At 35.5% G+C, this 18,916-nt stretch overlaps 1 pseudogene; it reads left to right on the top strand.

Moving 5' to 3' along the window:
- Nucleotides 1-16,507: 16,507 nt before the first annotated feature.
- Nucleotides 16,508-17,507, top strand: LOC103725987 (annotated as a pseudogene).
- The last annotated feature ends 1,409 nt before the right edge of the window (nucleotides 17,508-18,916 follow it).

Raw genomic sequence — 18,916 nt, 5'->3', positions numbered from 1 at the left:
GCCATAACCTGACACACTGGGAAAACAACAAATAAGATATAAAAAAAATCAAAAATATTTAATGCCCATTCAATGAGTAAGGAAGATATCACTTATCCATACTAAGAAACATGACCCCACAATCCCAGATGTCTATTATCAAAAAACAAAGAGAGAAACAATATGAATAACAGAGATAATATTGTTGAGATAGAAATTAACAACCCCATTACAACTTTTCCAAAACAACAAATAAGATATAAAAAAAATCAAAAATATTTAATGCCCATTCAATGAGTAAGGAAGATATCACTTATCCATACTAAGAAACATGACCCCACAATCCCAGATGTCTATTATCAAAAAACAAAGAGAGAAACAATATGAATAACAGAGATAATATTGTTGAGATAGAAATTAAAAACCCCATTACAACTTTTCCTGAGAATGAGAACCTAGTGAATTCATGTGAAAAATGTTTTCAAAACAGCAATTATAAATATGTTCTAGGAGCTCAAAGAGGATATGAATAAAAGCCTGAATGAAGACTGTCAAAACATAAACAGTTGAATGAAATAACTACAATTCAAAAAAAGGCAAAAAAAATGAAATAAAACTTGTAAGCAAAATCTCAGGAACTCAAGAAAAAAAAAAAAGCTTTGAAGACAGCAAAAAGGAAATGGAGGAAATGGAACAGAGACTATCAGGTCTTAAAGACAAGCTTTGGGAACTGCATAGCTTAATCAAAGAATGCGTAAAATCTAAATAACCCAAGAACAGACTCCCCAAGACACCTGAGACACTAAGACCAAACCTACAGATCAAAGGCATAGAAAGACAGGGACCCCAGGTCAAAGGCACAGAAAATATTTTTTGAGCTTTTGTGTATTTCAACAAGAGTTCTTAATCGAATTTGGACCCCTACCCTCATCCATGCCCCCATATAATCCCATAGAAATTTTCATAGAAGAAAATTTCCCAATCTAGGAAAAGAGACACCTTTTAAGGTACAAGAAACATATATTACACCAAGTAACAGGGCCAGAATAGAAACTACACACATATAAAATTTAAAACACTAAACATTCAGAACATTATATATATCACATACACACACACACACACACGATGAGAAATATCGTCACATAAAAAGGGAGGTATATCAGAATAACAGCTGACTTTTCAAAGGAGACTAGGAAAGCTAGAGGGGCATGGACCAATGTCATAAAAGTCATGAAAAAACAGGGATTCGAGCCCAGAGTATCATACCTAGCAAAACTTTTGGTAGTAGTTGAAGGAAAAAGAAAACCTCTCAGTGATGAAAACTTATTTAAAGAACTTACATCCACTGAAAAACATCTGTACAAAGAATACTCAGTGTAATACTTTAGTTTGAAAAGAAGATTAAACACCCTCAAGAGAACACAAAGGATAAATAATCCAGAAGTGTCAACCAAAAGTAATCTAAGAAAACCACCACAACACCAACATAACAGGAATTAATAAACATTGGTTAATAATAACCCTCAATAATTAGAAAACAGCTAGCATCAATTTTCTGGCTCCAAGAAATATGTATAAACAACACAGTGATTGGCACCACCTTGGGGACCTTGGCGTAAAAGCATGGAAAAAGATATTTCAAAAAAAAACAGAAATAAGAAACAGGTGTAGCTATTCTTGTAACTGACAAAATAGACTTCAAATTAAATTAGTCAGACAAGGAATGTCACTTCAAACTCATTAAAGTAAAAATCCACCAAGTAGATATTACAATAATAAACATATATGTCCCAGGAGTATTCGATCTCATAAAAGAAGCTTTATTAGCTCTAAAACCTATCACTGACTCCAACATAGTGCTACTGGGTGACTTCAGTACCCTGATGTCACAAATCAGTCAATGAGACAAAAACTAAGCATAAAAGCCATGCAGTTAAATTACACCACTAATCAAATGGACTTTATAGATGTCTACAGAATATTTGACCCAAGCACCAAAGGTAAAATTGTTCTTAGCAGCCATGTAACATTCTCCAAAACTGATGACATATTAGGACACAAGTCTCCATAAACTTATGAGAATGACAATATCATCTTGTTATCTTGATCTTAGCCAGTTTGATTGGAGTAAAATGAAATCTTAAAGTACTTTTAATTTACATTTCCCTAATTATGAATAATATTGGATACTTTTTATGATGTTTCTTTGCCATTTTTATTCCTTCTCTTGAGAACTCTCTGTTCAGCTCCTTAGCCCATCTTTTAATTGGGTCATTTGTTTTCTTGATTCTTTGTTTTTGGAGTTCTTTATATATTCTGGATATTAAAACTCTGTCAGAGGTGTTTCTCCTGAAAATTTTCTTCCATTCTGTGTTTTACCTTCAGTTCTATGACTCTTCCTTTTGCTGTGCAGAAGCTTTTTAAGTAGGTACCATTTATTAATTATTGACCTTAATTCCTCAGTAACTGATGTACAATTTAGAAAGTTCTTTTCTATATCTATATATAGTTCTATTATAGGTTACTGTCAATGTTTTCCTCTAACAGTTTCAGAGGTTCAGGTTTCACATTGAGGTCTTTGAGCCATTTGAAGTTGACTTTTGTGGAAGGTGAAAGATAATTGTCTAATTTCACTCTACTACAGACAGATCCAGTTTTTCCAAAACCACTTGTTTAAAATGCTGTCTTTCTTCCAATGTGTGTTCTTGGTTACTTTGTCAAATATCAAGTGGCTGAAATCACATGTACTTATGGTCAGAAGTCTTCAGTTATGTTCCATTGATCTATGTGTCTATTTCTGTGCCAGTATCATGCTGTTTTTATGACTATAGCTCTGAATATACTTTAAGATCTAGTATAGTAACTCCCCAGCATTGCTCTTTCTGCTCATGGTTGATTAGGCTACCTGGGGTCTTTTGTCTTTCCATATAAATTTTAGGATTTTTTTTCTAATTATGTGAAGAATTTCATGGAGATTTTGATTAGGATTGTATTGAATGTATATATTACATTTGGTAGGATGAACATTGTCACAGTATTAATCCTCTAACCCATAACCATGGGAGGTTTTCAATTTTCTGGTATTTTCCTTACTGATTTAAAATGTTCATTGTAGAGATCTTCAATGTCTTTGATCAGGTTTATTCCAAGATAGTTTTTGAGGCTGTTGTGATTGGGAGGGTTTCCATGTACTCCTCCAACTGGTTGTTATTGGTATATAGAAAAGCTACCTATTATAAATTAATTTTGTAACCTGACTCTTTACTGCAGGTGTTATTTCTTGGAGTTTTCTGGTGGAATTTCTGGGATGTCTTAGGTATAATATAATATCATTTGCATAAAGGGATAATTAGACCTCTTATTTTCCAATTAATTTCCTTATCTTATTGCTCAAGCAAGAGTTTCAAACACTATATTAAAAAGGAGTGGAGATAGTACACAATCGTGTCTTGTTCCTCATTTTAATAGCACTGCTTTCAGGTTTTCTCCCTTTAAAATGATGTTGGCTGTGCATTTGTTGTATAGAATTTAATTATGTTTAGATATGTTCCCTCCACCCCAATTCCCTCAGGGACTTTTGGCATGAACGCATGTTGAATTTTGTCAAAGGACTTTTCTGCATCTATTGAAATGATCATGTGATTTCTGTCTTTGAGTTCATTTATATGATTTATGACCTGTATTGACGTACATATGTTGAAACATGTCATCATCTCTGGAATAAATCCAACTTGATCAAGGTGGATGACCTTTTTGATGTGTGTATCTTGTTTGTAAATATTTTGTTGAGAGTTTTTGTATCTATGTTCATTAAGGATATGGGTCTATATTTTTCTTTTTTGGTTATATCTTTACCTGGTTTGTGTATTGGAGTGATGCTGGCTTAATAGAAGGATTTTGGGAGTTATCCCTCTGCAACTTTTCAAATAATTTGAGTAGTAGTGGTTGTAGAAGTTATTTAAATGTCTGAGAGAATTCTGCTGTAAATTCAGATGGGTCTGGGCTTTATTTAGTCTGGAGTTTATGTATTACTGTTTCAAATTCTTTATGTGTTCTGGTTCTGCTTAAGCTGTTTATTTCCTCTTGATTTAGCTTTGGTTATTCCCATGATCTTAGATACCCATTTTTCTTAGGTTTTCAAATTAGCAGATTATAAATTTTCAAAGTTTTCCCTTATAATGTTCTGAATCTTTTTGTTGTCTGCTGTGATGTTTCCCCTTTCATCTCTGATTTCCTTGATTTGAAGTTGCTCTTTCTTTTTTTTTATTTTTAACTGTGATAAGGCTCTGTCTACCTTTCTTGTCCTTTCAAAGAACCAGCTCTTAGATTCATTGACTCTTTGTACCATTTTCTTTTTTTAAATTTCATTAATTTCTGCTCTTTTTCTTATCTCTTCTTATCTGTTGGGTTTAGCTTCCACTATTGTTGCCTTTCCAGAGTCTTGAGTTGCAATATTAAGCAACTTATTTTTGCTCTTTCTGATTTATTTTTAATGTATGGACTTACTGCTATAATCTTCCCTATTAGGACTATTTTAAAGTATCCCACAAGTTTTGAGGTGTTTGTGTTATCCTTATCATTTAATTACAAGAATACTTTTATTTCTTTCTTAATTTCTTCTTTGACCTATTCATCATTTATGAGTGTGTTGCTTAATCTCCATGAGTTTGTGTAGTTACTAGGGTTCTTACAGTATTGATTTTAAGCTCTATTGCATTGTAGCCTGATAGAATTATTTCAATTTTTTCTATTTATTGAGGTTTGTTTTGTAAACCAATTTGTGATCAATATTAGAAATAGTTGCATGAGGTGCTGAATACTAAGTGAATTCTTTGGTGCTTGGGTGAAATATTCGGTAGACGTCTGTTAATCTATTTGATGTATGGTATTTGATGATGTATCTGTGTTTATTCTTTGTCTGTTTGACCTGTCTAATGAAGAGAGTCTGGTATTGAAGTTCCCTAATATTACTGTTTGGCTTAATCTGTGTCTTGAAGTCCTGTTGTAATATTTTTATGAAACTGGGTGTACCAAAGTTTGGTCCATATATGTTCATGATTGTAATATCTTTTTGGTCAATTGTTCCTTTGATCAGAATAAAGTGATCCTCTTTATCTCTTCAGATTAGTTTTAGTTTGAAGTCTATTTTGTTGGATATAAGGACTTCAAGCCCTGCTTTTTTCTTAGTGCCATTCTTTCAGAATTTTTTTTCATCTTCTCACCTTAAGGTAGTAACTGTCCTTGAAGGCAAGACGGGTTTCTTCCGGACAACAAAAAGAGGTATTTTTTTTTCTTAATATATTCAATAGCCTGTGTCTTTTGACCGGGGAGCCAAATTTAAAGTTATTGAAAGATGTGCATTTGTTGCTATAACTTAATTTCTATTTATGTTCTTGGTCTAACTTTGTGTTTCCACAATTACCTTCATTGAATATCTTTCTGTTGCCCTTTGGGTATGGTTGTTCCTTTCTTCAGTTATTTGTCCTACTTCAAGTATTCTCTAAAGAGCTATTTATGTCATGGGAGATTTTTCTTTCTCCTTCAGCTATAATAGACATTTTTTCTGGTTAAAGTATTCTGGGTTGGCATCTATGGCCATTTAGAATTGGAAATACTTTGGTGCAATTTCTTCTGGCTTTCACAGTTTGCAATGAAAATTCAGCTGTAATTCTAATGGGTTTTCCTATGCACATGACATTTTTTTTTCTTTTGCAGCTTTCAGTATTCTCTCTTTGTTCTGTACATTGAGTGTTTTTACTGTGATATGTGTTGGGGAGATTCTTTTCTGGTCCTGTCTACTTGGTGTTCTATGTGATTTTTGTATTTGTATGGGCATATATTTCCTTAATTTGGGGGAATTTTCTTCTACAATCCTGTTGATGATCTGGTTAATACCATTAAGCTATGTTTCTTCTCCTTCCTCTATACCTATAATATGTAAATTTGATCTTTTCATGGAGTCACATCCCCTGCATATTCCATTCCTGTGTTTAAGGATGTGGGAAAAGGGGAACATTCATTTACTGCTGGTAGGTTTGCAAATTCGTTCAATGCCTATGGAAAGTATTGCAGAGAACTCATAAAAAGTAAAAATGAACCTGCCATTTGACTCAGTTATACCACTCCTTGGCATATACCCAAAGGACTCATTCTATTTCAGAGATACTTGTACAACCATGTTTGTTGCTGCTTTTTTCATGATAACTAAGGTATGGAAGAAACCAAACCTGTTACACTAAGTGATATAACACAGACTCAGAAAAAAAAAAAAAAGGACATACATTGTCCCTCATTTGTGGAACCAGGGAGGTAAAGGAAAAGAACAAACCTGAGAGATAAAAATAGGAGAAGATAGGTGTTACTAAGGTAGAAATGGGTAAAATGGAAGTATTTAAACAAGAGGGTGGGCTGGTTAACAAAAGGAACTATGGGGATAAAGGGGAAAAAAGCTCAAGAGAGGTGGGAACATAAGGTACTGGTATTATCAAGGAAGAACTGGAGAAAATGGGGACACTTTTAAGAGGGAAGGCATGAAGGGAGGATTAGAAATGAAGAGAGAGGAAATAAAAAATGTCTCGGAAGTGTGAAAAAAAACAGAGGACATCATATTAATCAAAACACCTATTGACAAATTATACGTAAAATATCTCCACATGAGTTCTTGTGTATAATTGAAGGCTATATAACAAGAACCAGTGTTAAACATGAGAAACCTCCAGTCTAGTTATTGGCCAGGGTAGTCCAGGAGTCTCCCAAAATTATGCAGGCCATTGTCACAACTCTTAACTGTCCCCCAGAACTTCAAGGTAAGACCCTATTGCTGAAGACAGGCCATCCTTTGGACACATGATTTGGATAAATGGAGCTGGAACTGTCCTGGAAGCCATCTCCTATGAAGGCTAGCTCTCATAGCTTTGGAGAGCACTATGCAAGCTGGTAATGGAGACTATCAATCAATGGTGAAACCTCGGCTTCAAGGCTTAATTACTAATCAATGACTGGCATAGCAAATGATATGGATGCAGTAGTGGTATTTTTATCTTGGAGGTAATCAACAGCCTCCTAATTGGACTTAAAACCTACTCAATGGGAGGAAACTCACATGTGGTACTGTAAACATAGCCAAATGCACATGGCTAGAGAGGTCTTAGATTGTAGAGAAAACCCCAAGGCTGTCAAATCCTTAGAAAAAATGTAATTGCTTACTATATGCAAAATACAGTCACCACTCATCAAAGAAGCTTCTTTTGCAACAGATGGGCACTATTACAGAGTTCCACAACTGGTCACACACAGACATTGTCTCTGAATTTCCCAATCTTCAGTGGCACATCTATAGTGCAATCCCTACACCTAAGCTCACAAGAACATAGAAAGCCTGTAATTAAATGACACCATAAATCAAATGGACTTTATAGAAAGCTATATAACATTTGACCCAAAAACCAAAGAATACACATTGTTCTCAACAGCCCATGTAAATTTCTCCAAATTTGATGACATATAAGGACACTAAGTCTTTATGAAAATTAAAATATTATCTTGTATTCTATCCAGTGACAAAGAACAAAGCTAGATATGAACAGCAATAAAACTAGGAAAAGTACACAAAGTCATTTAAGTTAAACAACACATTAATAAAAACTGGGTCATGGGTGAAATTAAGAAAAAAATTAAAAATTTTTTAGAATTGAATGAAAATGAAGATACAACATAGCAAAACAGTAGGAGCAAAATGTGGCAGTCCTAAGAAGAAAGTTCTCAGCATTAAATGCCCACACCAGAAAATTAGAAATATCTCATATAAATAAATTAATATTGCACTTGAAAGCTTTGGAAAACCAAGAACAAACAGCACCTAATAAGAGGAGATGGGAAAAGATAAATAGTATCAATGCTGAAATTAATGAAAAGGAAACTAAGAGAAAAATACAAAGAATCTATAAATTGAAAAGTTGATTCTGTGAAAATACTAATAATATTGGAAATCCTTTAGGAAATCAACAAAAGAGAGAAAAGATTCACATTAACAGGCTCAGAAATGAAAAAGAAAACATTACAAGAGACCCAGAAGAAATTCAGAAAACCATATGGACATGCTTTAGAAATATATATATTCAATTAACCAACAACATCTAAAATAAATAGATAAATTTCTAGATATGTATTGCTTACCAAAATTAGACCAAAATGAAATGAACAATTTAAATAGACCCATAATAACCAATGGTATAGAAAGAATTATTTAAAAATCTCCCAAATAAAAGGAGCCCAGAACAAGACAGATACAGTACCGAAATGAACCAAACCTTCAAAAAGAACTAAGACCAACATTCCTCAAATTGTCCCATAAAACATAAAATGAGGGACTAGTAACAAATTCTTTCTGTGAAGCCAATATTAATCTAACATCAAAACCAGGTAAAGATCCACCAAAAAAATTATACACCAATCTCTCCAATAAACAGATTCAAAAATTATTAACAAATTACAAACCAAAAGCAAGACCACATCAAAAATATTATATACCATGATCAAATTGGCTTCATACCAGGATTCCAGGATGTTTCAACACTTGTAAATCCATAAATGTAATCCACCACATAAACAGACTCAAGGACAGAAGCCACATGAGCATCATGAGCACATGAGCTGCAGAAGAGGCCTTTGACAAAATCGAACATCCATTCACGATAAAATTCAGAGAGAACCTAAGCATGCACAGGACATATCTCCATGTAATAAAGGCAATATGCCTCTCCAGCTATGTGTATTTGGCTAGGTTTACATTACCACACATTAGTTTCCTCCCATTGAGTAGGTTTTAATTCCATTTACATAGCTGTTAGTTACCCCCAAGATAAAACTACCACTACCACACTTATGTCATTTGCTATGGCAATCACTGATTGGTTATTAGGCCTTGAAGCTGGGGTTGCACCACTGATTCATATTCTCTCTTATCAGCTTGCATAATGCACTCCAAAGTTATGAGAGCTAGCCTTCAGAAGATGTGGCTTCCAGGTCAGTTACATCTTCATTGCTCCAAATCCTGTGTCTTAAGTATGAATCTGGGGAATAATTCTATTCACGAGAGCCCCAAAATCCATAAAACATCTTGGTATGATTCTAACCACGGGTGTGAAGGACTTATATAATAAAACCTTTAAGACACTGAAGAAGTTGAAGAAGACACCAAAAGATAGAAAGATCTCCCAAGCTCACGGATTAGCATGGCTAATATTGTGAAAATGTCCACCCTAACAAAAGTAACCAACAAAATAAGTGTCATAGCCATTAAAATTCCAGGACAATTCTTCACATAAATTGTAAACATAATCTCAAATTTCATGTGTAAACCCCCAAAAACAGTATACACAAAATAATCCTGAAATATAAAATAACTGCTGGGGTATTACCATCCTTGATCTCAAATTATACTATAGAACTATAGTAATAAAAACAATATGGCACTGGAATAAAAATGAACAATTTATTAGTGGAATAGAATTGAGTACCCAGATTTAAAACCACACATTTACAGACATGTGATTTTTGACAAAGGATTCAAAATTACACACTGGAATAAAGACAACATGTTCAATAAATGGTACAGGTCAAACTGGATAACAGTGTATAGAAGAATAAAATTAGATTCCTATTTCTCACTATGCACAAAACTCAACTCTACACAGATCACCACAGACCTCAATATCTGGCCTGTTACCTTCAATCACAAAGAAGAGAAGGTAAGAGCTACACTGGAACTTACAGGCATAGAAAGGACTTTCTGAACAGAACTCTTATAGCACAGTCATAAAGTCTAAAAACCAATAGTGGGACCACATGAAATGAAACAGCTTCTGTACATCAAAGGACACTATCATTTGAAGAAAGAGGCAATCCATAGAATGGAAAAAATGTTTACTAGTACATCTGTGAAAGAGGCTTAGTATCTAGAATATACAAAGAACTTTAAATAAGTAAACATCAAAATATAAACAACATAATTATAAAGTGGGTCAAGGAGCTTAATAGGGAGTTCTCTAAAGATGAAACTTAAATGCCTGAAAAATCCATTTTAATTTTTCAACATTTTTAACAAATAGGGAAATGCAGATTGAAACTACTTTGAGATTTCATTTTACCCTCTCAGAATTGTTAAGATTCAAAAAACCAAACAATGACAAGTTCTAAGGATATTGAGAAAGGGGAACTCTTATTCACTGCTGGTGACAGTGCAAATTGGTGCAACCACTGTGGAAATCAATGTGGCAGTTCCTCAAAAAGCTCGAAATTGATCTATCATAAGATTCAGCCACAACACTCTTGTGGATATACCCAAAAGAGTCTACACTCTACTACTGAAATATTTTTAAATGATCAAATGATATGTTCTGTCTGGATTCCTGTGCAATATAGTGCTTGAAGTTTATCTAGAGCAATAGCACAAGAAAAGGAGATAAAACAATACAACTTGAATAGAAAAATCAAAAGATGTGACAGAGATAGGGTTTTCTGTAGGATCTATACTTTCTCCAGTCATGTGTATTTGACTGTATTTATAGTGCCACCACGTGAGCTCACTCCCATTGAGAGGGCTTTAAGTCCAAATGAAATTTCTTGCCACATCCTAGATGAAATTTCTTACCATACCATAAATATGGATCCTTATATTTACAGACAAGTATACTGTATACCACTCATCAAAGAAAATTCTTTTTGCAACAAAGACTACTGCATAATTCCACAAGTGGTCATACACACAGAATATGCATCTGAGAGAAGCCCAGTCCTAGGGGACACATCTACAATTGAACCTCTACACGTAAGGCTTAGGAAACAGTGGAATGAGGGGTAAAGAGGAAACTAGTGCATCCCTCAACTCTCACCAGTGAAGCTTCCTTACACAACAGAGTGTGATGCACACAGAAGGCCACAACTGGTTAAGTTTTAAAGAATAGGAGACTGAAGAGTGTGTATCCCTGGAAAATAAATCCTATATTAAATCTCACCCATGCATGGCTCAGGCCCCATTGCAAAAGAGGGGGCATAAGAATGTAAGAGCCAGAGCTGGCTCATGAACACAGGGAAGCAGAGGCTTTCAGTCCACTGGAATATTGCACATGTGAACTTGTGACAATGGTGACATCAAGCACAGGACCCGTGCCAACTCAGTCAGAAAAGGGCCCAGAGGGAGCAAGAGAAATGGGTGGTGGACTGGCCCTAGAATGGGAACTGTTAGAGACTGATTATTACTGGGTGAGGGAGATTATGCCTTACCAATTATCTCTAGATAGGTTAACTAGTCTCCAGTGAATGAATTTGCAGTGAAGGACATTTAGGAAGAAATGCTTGAGTATGGAAAGGACTTATAGTAGAATTATGAAGCCCAGTGGGGGTTTGAGGGACGTGGAATGGGGAGGGTGTCTAAATTTGATTAAGAACTGTCATATGAAATGTACAAAAGCACAGTACAAATTTTTAGAAAGTCAAAGTATCCCTTCTGCAGATTTGATACATAAAATATCTCAAATACTCCACCAGAAAACTTCTAGAGCCAATGACCACATTCAGCAAAGTAGCAGGATACAAAATTAACACAAAAATAAATAGCCTTCCTTTACACCAACAGCAGATACACTGAGAAAAAAATCCAGGGAAAATTCCCATTCACAATAACCTCAAAAATCAAAGATCTTGAAATAAATCAAAACAAGGAAATGAAAGACTTTAACAATAACATTATAATAGTATTTTAAGATGTTAAATAAATTGAAGATGATACCAGAAGATGTAATGACCTCATTTTCTCATGGCTTGATATGAATATTATTATGAAAATGGACATATCATATTAAAAACAATCTATCGATTTAATGTAATCCCATCAAACATCCAACACAATTTTTCACAGAACTTGAAAACATAGTATCAAATTTTGTATGAAAACACACAAAAGACAGGATACCCAAAACAACATGATAGTAGAAGAGCTAGAGCATCAACCGTGGTTTAAAAGTATAGTACAGAGCTGTAGTAATATGATCAATGGAACAGAATTGATGATCCAGATTTCAGTTCACCCTTTTATAACCATGTGATTTTTTTTTTTACACATTGGAAAAAAAGGCAATTTTTTCAACAAATTGTGCTAGTCAAACTGGGTAGCTACATATAGAAGAATAAACTAGATTCTTATCTCTAAATCTGCACACAACTGGTCTCCAAATGAATCCAGGACTTCATCATAAGACCTAATACCCATAATTTGATAGAAGAGGAAGTAGGGAATACACTGTGACTTACAGGCACAGGAAAGGGCTTTTTGAATACCACATAAGATAGCATGTGAATTAAAACAAACAATTGAGAACTCAGACCTCATGTGCCTAACACTTTCTGTGCAGGAAAGGATACCATAATTCAAGTGAAAGGGCCAACCTATAGAATGAGAAAAACTCTTTACCAATTATACCCCAACAGAGGTATCTATTATTTACAAAGGAATAAGCTAAACATTAAAAACAACCCAATTAAAAATTGGAGCAAACAACTAGAGAGATCTCAAAAGATGAAACATAAATGGCTGAAAAATATTTTTTAAATGCTCAACATCTTTAGCCATCAGATAAATGCAAATTGAGACTAATTTTAGATTTCATTTTAGCCCAGTAAGAATGGCTAAGTTATAAAAAAACAATGACAAAAGCTCAAGAGTAGATAGCACCTATTCACTGCTGATGGGAGTTCAAACTGGTGCAGTTACTATCCAAATCAGTGTGGAGATTTCTCAAAAGGCAAGAAATAGATCTACCACATGACCCAGATAAACCACTCTTGGGCATATAGCCAAAGGATTCTGTATCTTACTACAGAAATAGAACTTTACCTTTGTTCATGCCTGTTCAATTCATAATAGTCATGAAAGGGAAGCATTCTAGATGTCCATTGTCAGACAGATGGATAATGAGAGTATGGTGCATTTACAAATTGGAATATTATTTAGTTGTAAATAAAAATGAAACTGTGAAGTTTTTCATTAAATGATGAAACTAGAAACAACCATTCTTAATGAGGTATCCCAGACTTGGAAAGAAAAATGTCTCCTGTTGTCTCTCATAAGTGGATACCTTGTAGCTTTAAAACTTTAGATATGTGTGTTTCATTTGGAAAATCTAGAGGTCAGAAAATGACTAAGGGTCTATTTTTGGAGGGGACTTCTTGGTAAAACAGAATGCAATTGTAGAAAGAGGAAATGAGAAAAATGGAATAGGAAGGGTTAAATAGGATGAGGAATGGGAGGGCAGGGCAGAAGAGGAAATTGATGGAGCGATGACTAACACTAAAGGCCTTTTTAAAAAGACTTATAGAAACCTAATACTGTGCAAACTTCTTAATTTACATGCATATACAATATAAACAGAATTTGAAATAAGTTATCCTATAATGGATAAAAACTAACTCTACCATATAACACAAGCTAGCCAACAAAAAGCCCAATTCCAAAATTAGACTCCTTTTCTAGCTGTTGACCAGGGGGTCCTATAAAACCTGAAACAATATTGACTATTGCCATTGATCTTTGATTTCCAACAGAATTTGACTGTAAGACTTTATTGCTAACTTTCACTGAAGGATGTCTGGATACACCAACTTGACATGATAGTCCTTAAAACAAATGGCAGAATGCATGAATTCCAGTGGGGTAGAGAACTATGGGAGGGTTCCAGTGGGGAAGGGGGTATAAATATTATTAAGACTGGTTAAGATGTTCTGCATGAAATATACAAAACATCAACAAAAAGTTTACAGAAGAAGAAATAATTTTTAAGACTTTATTGCTGAAGGCCTAGATACATAAATCATAGAACAAACAATGAGAAATCAAGCTGGTAATGCACACCAGTATTCATCATTACTGGCCAGTTTACATATATCTGAAAGGTATAATGCATACTACAGGAGAGAAAAAGAATTATCAACCTTACCCAGCTGTGAATGCTGCAAGTTATAATCACAACTGGCCTGGCAAGATATGACCATTGGTGCAAGAGTAGCATGAATGTTAAATGGGTAAACAATCACTTTCTGAATGGATTTAAGTCCTACTTCTTAAGTTAAAACAAATGCCTAGCACTGTAATCAGGGCCAAGAACCTTTGACCAGATAAGTCATGGTCCATGGGAAGAACCTACTACTATTAATCAGCTAATGGACATACTATTAACCAATTAATAAAAATGAAATTATGAAAATTTCAGTTAAATGATGAACTGTAAACATACTGAGTGAGGTAACTGAGACCTGGAAAGACAAACAACCCATGTTCTCCCTCATAAGTGGATACCTAGTAGTGGATATGTATAATAGCTTTAAAGCATTAGATAAGTGTGTTTCATTTGGAAAATCATGAGGTCAGGAAACTACTAAGGGTTCGTTGGGTGAGGGGGTTTCTTGGTAGGAGACATACATATTAAGGGGAAAGAGAATGGTGGAATAGGAAGAGCTAAATGGGGGGAAGAATGGGAGGGACTGACAGAGGAGGAAATTTAGGGTGGGATAACTAACATCAAAGGCCTTTTTAAGAACACATATGGAAACCTAATACTATAGAAGCTCCTTAATTTATATGCATATACAATATAAACAGAATTTGAGCAAAGTTGTCTTATAATGAGAGGAAAATACCTCTACCAGACATCACAAGCTTGCTAATAAGCAGTCCATTCCAGTAATGGGCTCCCTCTTTTGGAGCTGTTGACTAGGGAGTTTCATAGAATCTGAAACAATATTGATTATTTCCATTGCTCTTGGCTTCTCAACAGAATTCAACAGAACTGAATAATAGTAGGTTCTTCCCTATGGACTGTAAGACCTCATTGCTGAGGTCTCCTAAGTACATGGATCAGAGAACAAACAAGGAAAAATCAAGCTTGTAATTACTTTAAATATTCATCACTATCAGCTGCTTTCTTATACCTGGAAGATGTAACGCATACTGCTGGAACAGGAAAAGAATCATCAAACTTGCCCAGCTGTGAACCCTGCAAGTTACAATAATTGCTGGCCTGGCAAGGTATGGCCACTGGTGCAGGAATGTTAAGGAAGTAACCAACCTCTTTCTGACTGGATTAAGGCCCACTTCTTAACATGAAGCTCATGTCTAGCTCTGTCATAAGGGCTGAGAATCTTTGGCTAGATAGGTCACAGATGATAGGAGAGAAGCTTCTACTACTATTCAGCTAATGGACATGCTATCAAGCCAATTCCTAATGACTTATTATATCTGTAGATCAGTGCATTTCCCAACTCTCAAAGATATTATTTTCAGCAGTTGGTGATTAATACAGAGATCCACAACTCATCAATGTACAAAGAATAAGAGACTATACAGAATGCTCACCCCTAAATGGGACACCTATAACATACCCGTTCCTCTTAAGTTCAGGGATAATAGTGGAAGAGCCATAGAAAGATTGTAAAATTGAGAAGTATCAAATGAATGCAAAGAAACAGTGCTTTGCAAACAGCAAAGTAGTTCTTCATGGAAGCTCACAGCAATTGTGACAGTATGTGCAAATCCTATGCAAGCCCAAGTCCAACAAAATCCCATTATGACAGGTAGGGAAAGGTGTGCAAGAAACTCCAACCCTGCCTGAGGAACTATTGACAATTGATAGCTGCTGTGAGAGGGAGAATCAGTTTTGTTTAACTTGTAAGACTGGATAGGTTGGGAAAGCTCCAGGTGACAGACCCACACCAAAGCGATTATAGGAACAGAAATAAGACTTGATAGGCCTTAAAAAAACAGTAGTAGAGGACCTGGAGTCTGGGGCTGTAGGAACCTGCAGGTGGAGATACGGGAGGAATGTCTGATATGATCAAAATATATTCTTTGAAATTCTCACAAACTTGATAAAATATTTTAAAATGTAACTGAAGAGACACAATGTATGATATGAAAGAATAGTGGAAATACTGGAGGTTAAATAATTAAATGGGAATGGGCAAGAGAAGGGAGTAGTGGGTGAGTTAACCAAAACTAAGAGTTCATGAAGAAGTCTTACGGAAACCCCATTAGTTAATCCTCTGATTTCTGTGTCTATTTAGAAGGTTATGTGCTTTCTGTCTTTGAGGGCATTTATACGCTGAATTACACTTACTAATTTACCTATTTATAACTAGGCTTTCAGTTCCATACTGAAGCCAACTTGATCATGATGAATGCTCTGTTTTGTATGATTTTGAATTCAATATCCTAGTGTTATTCAAATTTTTATGTCAGTGTTCATCAGGGAGAGCAGTCTGTTTTCTTTTTTATTGTGTCTTTATCTGGTTTGGGTATTAGAGTAATATTGGAGTCATATTTTTTGTTTGGAAGCTTTTTCCATATTTCTTTTTATGGAACAATTTGAGTATCATTGGTGTTAATTTTAATTTGAAATTCAGGGCTCTCTGCTGCACTCTGTTCTAGAGACAGCCCCATCTTCTCATGCAGTACCAGTCTTGTCCCTGAGGCATGATGGTGAAGGACAGAATGAATGGATCTGGCCATATCGGGCACCTGGTCACCAGGGCTGCTTTCAACTCTAGCAAAGTGGATATTGTTGCCATCGATGACCCCTTCATTGACCTCAGCTACACAGTCTACATGTTCCAGTATGATTCCACCCATGGAAAGACCAACGGTACAGTCAAGCCTGAGAATGGGAAACTTGTCATCAATGGGAAGGCCATCTCCATCTTCCAGGAGCAAGATCTTGCTATCATCAAATGGGGTGATGCTGGTGCCGAGTATGTTATGGAGTCTACCGAGGTCTTCACTACCATGGTGAAGACCAGGCCCACTTGAAGGATGGAGTCAAAAGGGTCATCATCTGTGCCCCTTATGCTGATGCCCCCATGTTTGTGATGGGTGTGAACCATGAGAAACATGACAGCTTCCTCAAGATTGTCAGCAACACCTCCTGCACCATTAACTTCTTAGTCCTCCTGGCCAAGGTCATCCATGACAACTTTGGAGTCATTGAGAGACTCATGACCACAGTTCATGCCATCACAACTACCCAGAAGATCGTGGACAGTCCCTCTGGGAAACTGTGGCATGATGGATGTGGGGCTTCCCAGAACATCATCACTGCATCCACTCGGGCTGCCAAGGCTGTGGGAAAGGCCATCCCAGAACTGAACAGTAAACTCACTGGCATGGCCTTCTGTGTTCCTAACTCCAATGTGTCTGTCATAGATCTGACCTGCCACCTGGAGAAAGCTGCTGAATATGATGACATCAAGAAGGTGGTGAAGCAGGCATTAAGGGGCCCCTAAAGGGTAGCCTGGTCTGTACTGAGGACCAGGTCATTTCCTGAAACTTTAGCAGTGATACCCACTCTTCCACTTTTGATGCTGGGGCTGGCATTGCCATCAACAACCACTTTTTCAAGCTCATTTCCTGGTAGGACAACTAATATAGCTACAGCAACAGGGTGATGGACCTCATGGTCCACATGGCCTTCAAGGAGTAAGAAACCCTGAACCACTCACCCCAGCAATAGGAGGAGAGAGGCCCTGGGCTGGATGATCCCTGCACCAACTCAATTCCCAACACACTGAGTATCTCCCTTCACAGTTTCCTAGACCCCCCAGAAGAAGAGGAGGGGCTTAGGGAGTCCTACTCTCTTGAATACCATCAATAATGTTCACCGTACCCACCCCAAAAAATCTTAATTGAAATTCTGGTAAAGTCATAAAATATGTATGGATTTAGAATTCTTTTACTTAGGGGATATTTTTATTATTACCTTCAATCTGATTGATGATTAAAACTGTTTAAATTGTTTCATTTGATATGTCATATATATATACAAATTTCTTATTACCTTTTAGTTTTTCTAATTTAGTTAAATATAGATTTTTAAAGTATCTTCATATGATTTTTTTCAATTTTCCTTTATCTGTTTTAACTTGTTTTGTGTTTAATATTTAATCAATCTGAAGAAATTTCATAGGGTGATATATTATTTGCTATTTAGTTGAACTATTCTTTAAATATCTGTTAGGCCCATTTGGTTTATACTGCCATTTAATTCCAATTTTCTCATTTTAGTTTTGTCACAGTGACTTGCCTATTGGTGAAAACTGGGTTTTGAAGTTACCCACTATCTCTGTGTTAGGGTTAATTCATGGCTTTACATCTAGTAGTATTTGTTTTATGAAATTAGGTGTTCCTGTGTTAGGTGTATATATATTTAGAATTGTAATATCCTCTTGATGGATTGATCCTTAATGACTTTGAATTGACCTTTATTTCTTCTGACCAATTTTAGTTCAAAATCTGTTTTTTTCAGATACTAGAATAGGAACACCTGTTTGTTTCATGGTACAATATATTTGGAATAGCTTTTCCATCTTTTTACCTAGAGTGGTTCCTATCAAAGATGGGGATGCTTCTTGAATGGAACACAAAGAACAATGCAGTTTTCTTATACAATCTACAAGTTTTTGTTGAGCAATTTAGACCCTTAATATTCAGATTTATTAGTAAAAGCTATTTACTAATTCTCATTCTGTTAATTTTGTGATTTCCTCTTCACTTCTTTGATTAAGTGTTCTTAAATATTTTATTTATCATATTGGTATCTCTTGGGCATATTTATCCTTCTCTTCAGTCCAAATGAAGTTTCTAACTCATAATCATATTTTCTTAATTGCTTTTCTGCTGCTGTGATAAAACAATGTGACCAAGGGAACTTATAAAAGGAAGAGTTTATTAGAGCTTATGGTTCCAAGGGAATTAGTATCCTCATGACAGGGAAGTACAATAACAGGATGTGACCAGAGCAGGAGCAGAAAGCAGAGGCTTGCACCTGCAAGAAGGCACAGGAAGCAGAGAGTGACTGGGGATCTGGCAAGGCTTAAGAGCTCTCTAAGCCCA

The sequence above is a fragment of the Nannospalax galili genome, unplaced genomic scaffold (genome assembly GCF_000622305.1).
Source record: "Nannospalax galili isolate Female #2095 unplaced genomic scaffold, S.galili_v1.0 scaffold929, whole genome shotgun sequence".
NCBI classification, from domain to species: domain Eukaryota; kingdom Metazoa; phylum Chordata; class Mammalia; order Rodentia; family Spalacidae; genus Nannospalax; species Nannospalax galili.
Note: the sequence above shows the minus strand (reverse complement) of the source record. Positions and strands in the feature narration are given on the sequence as shown.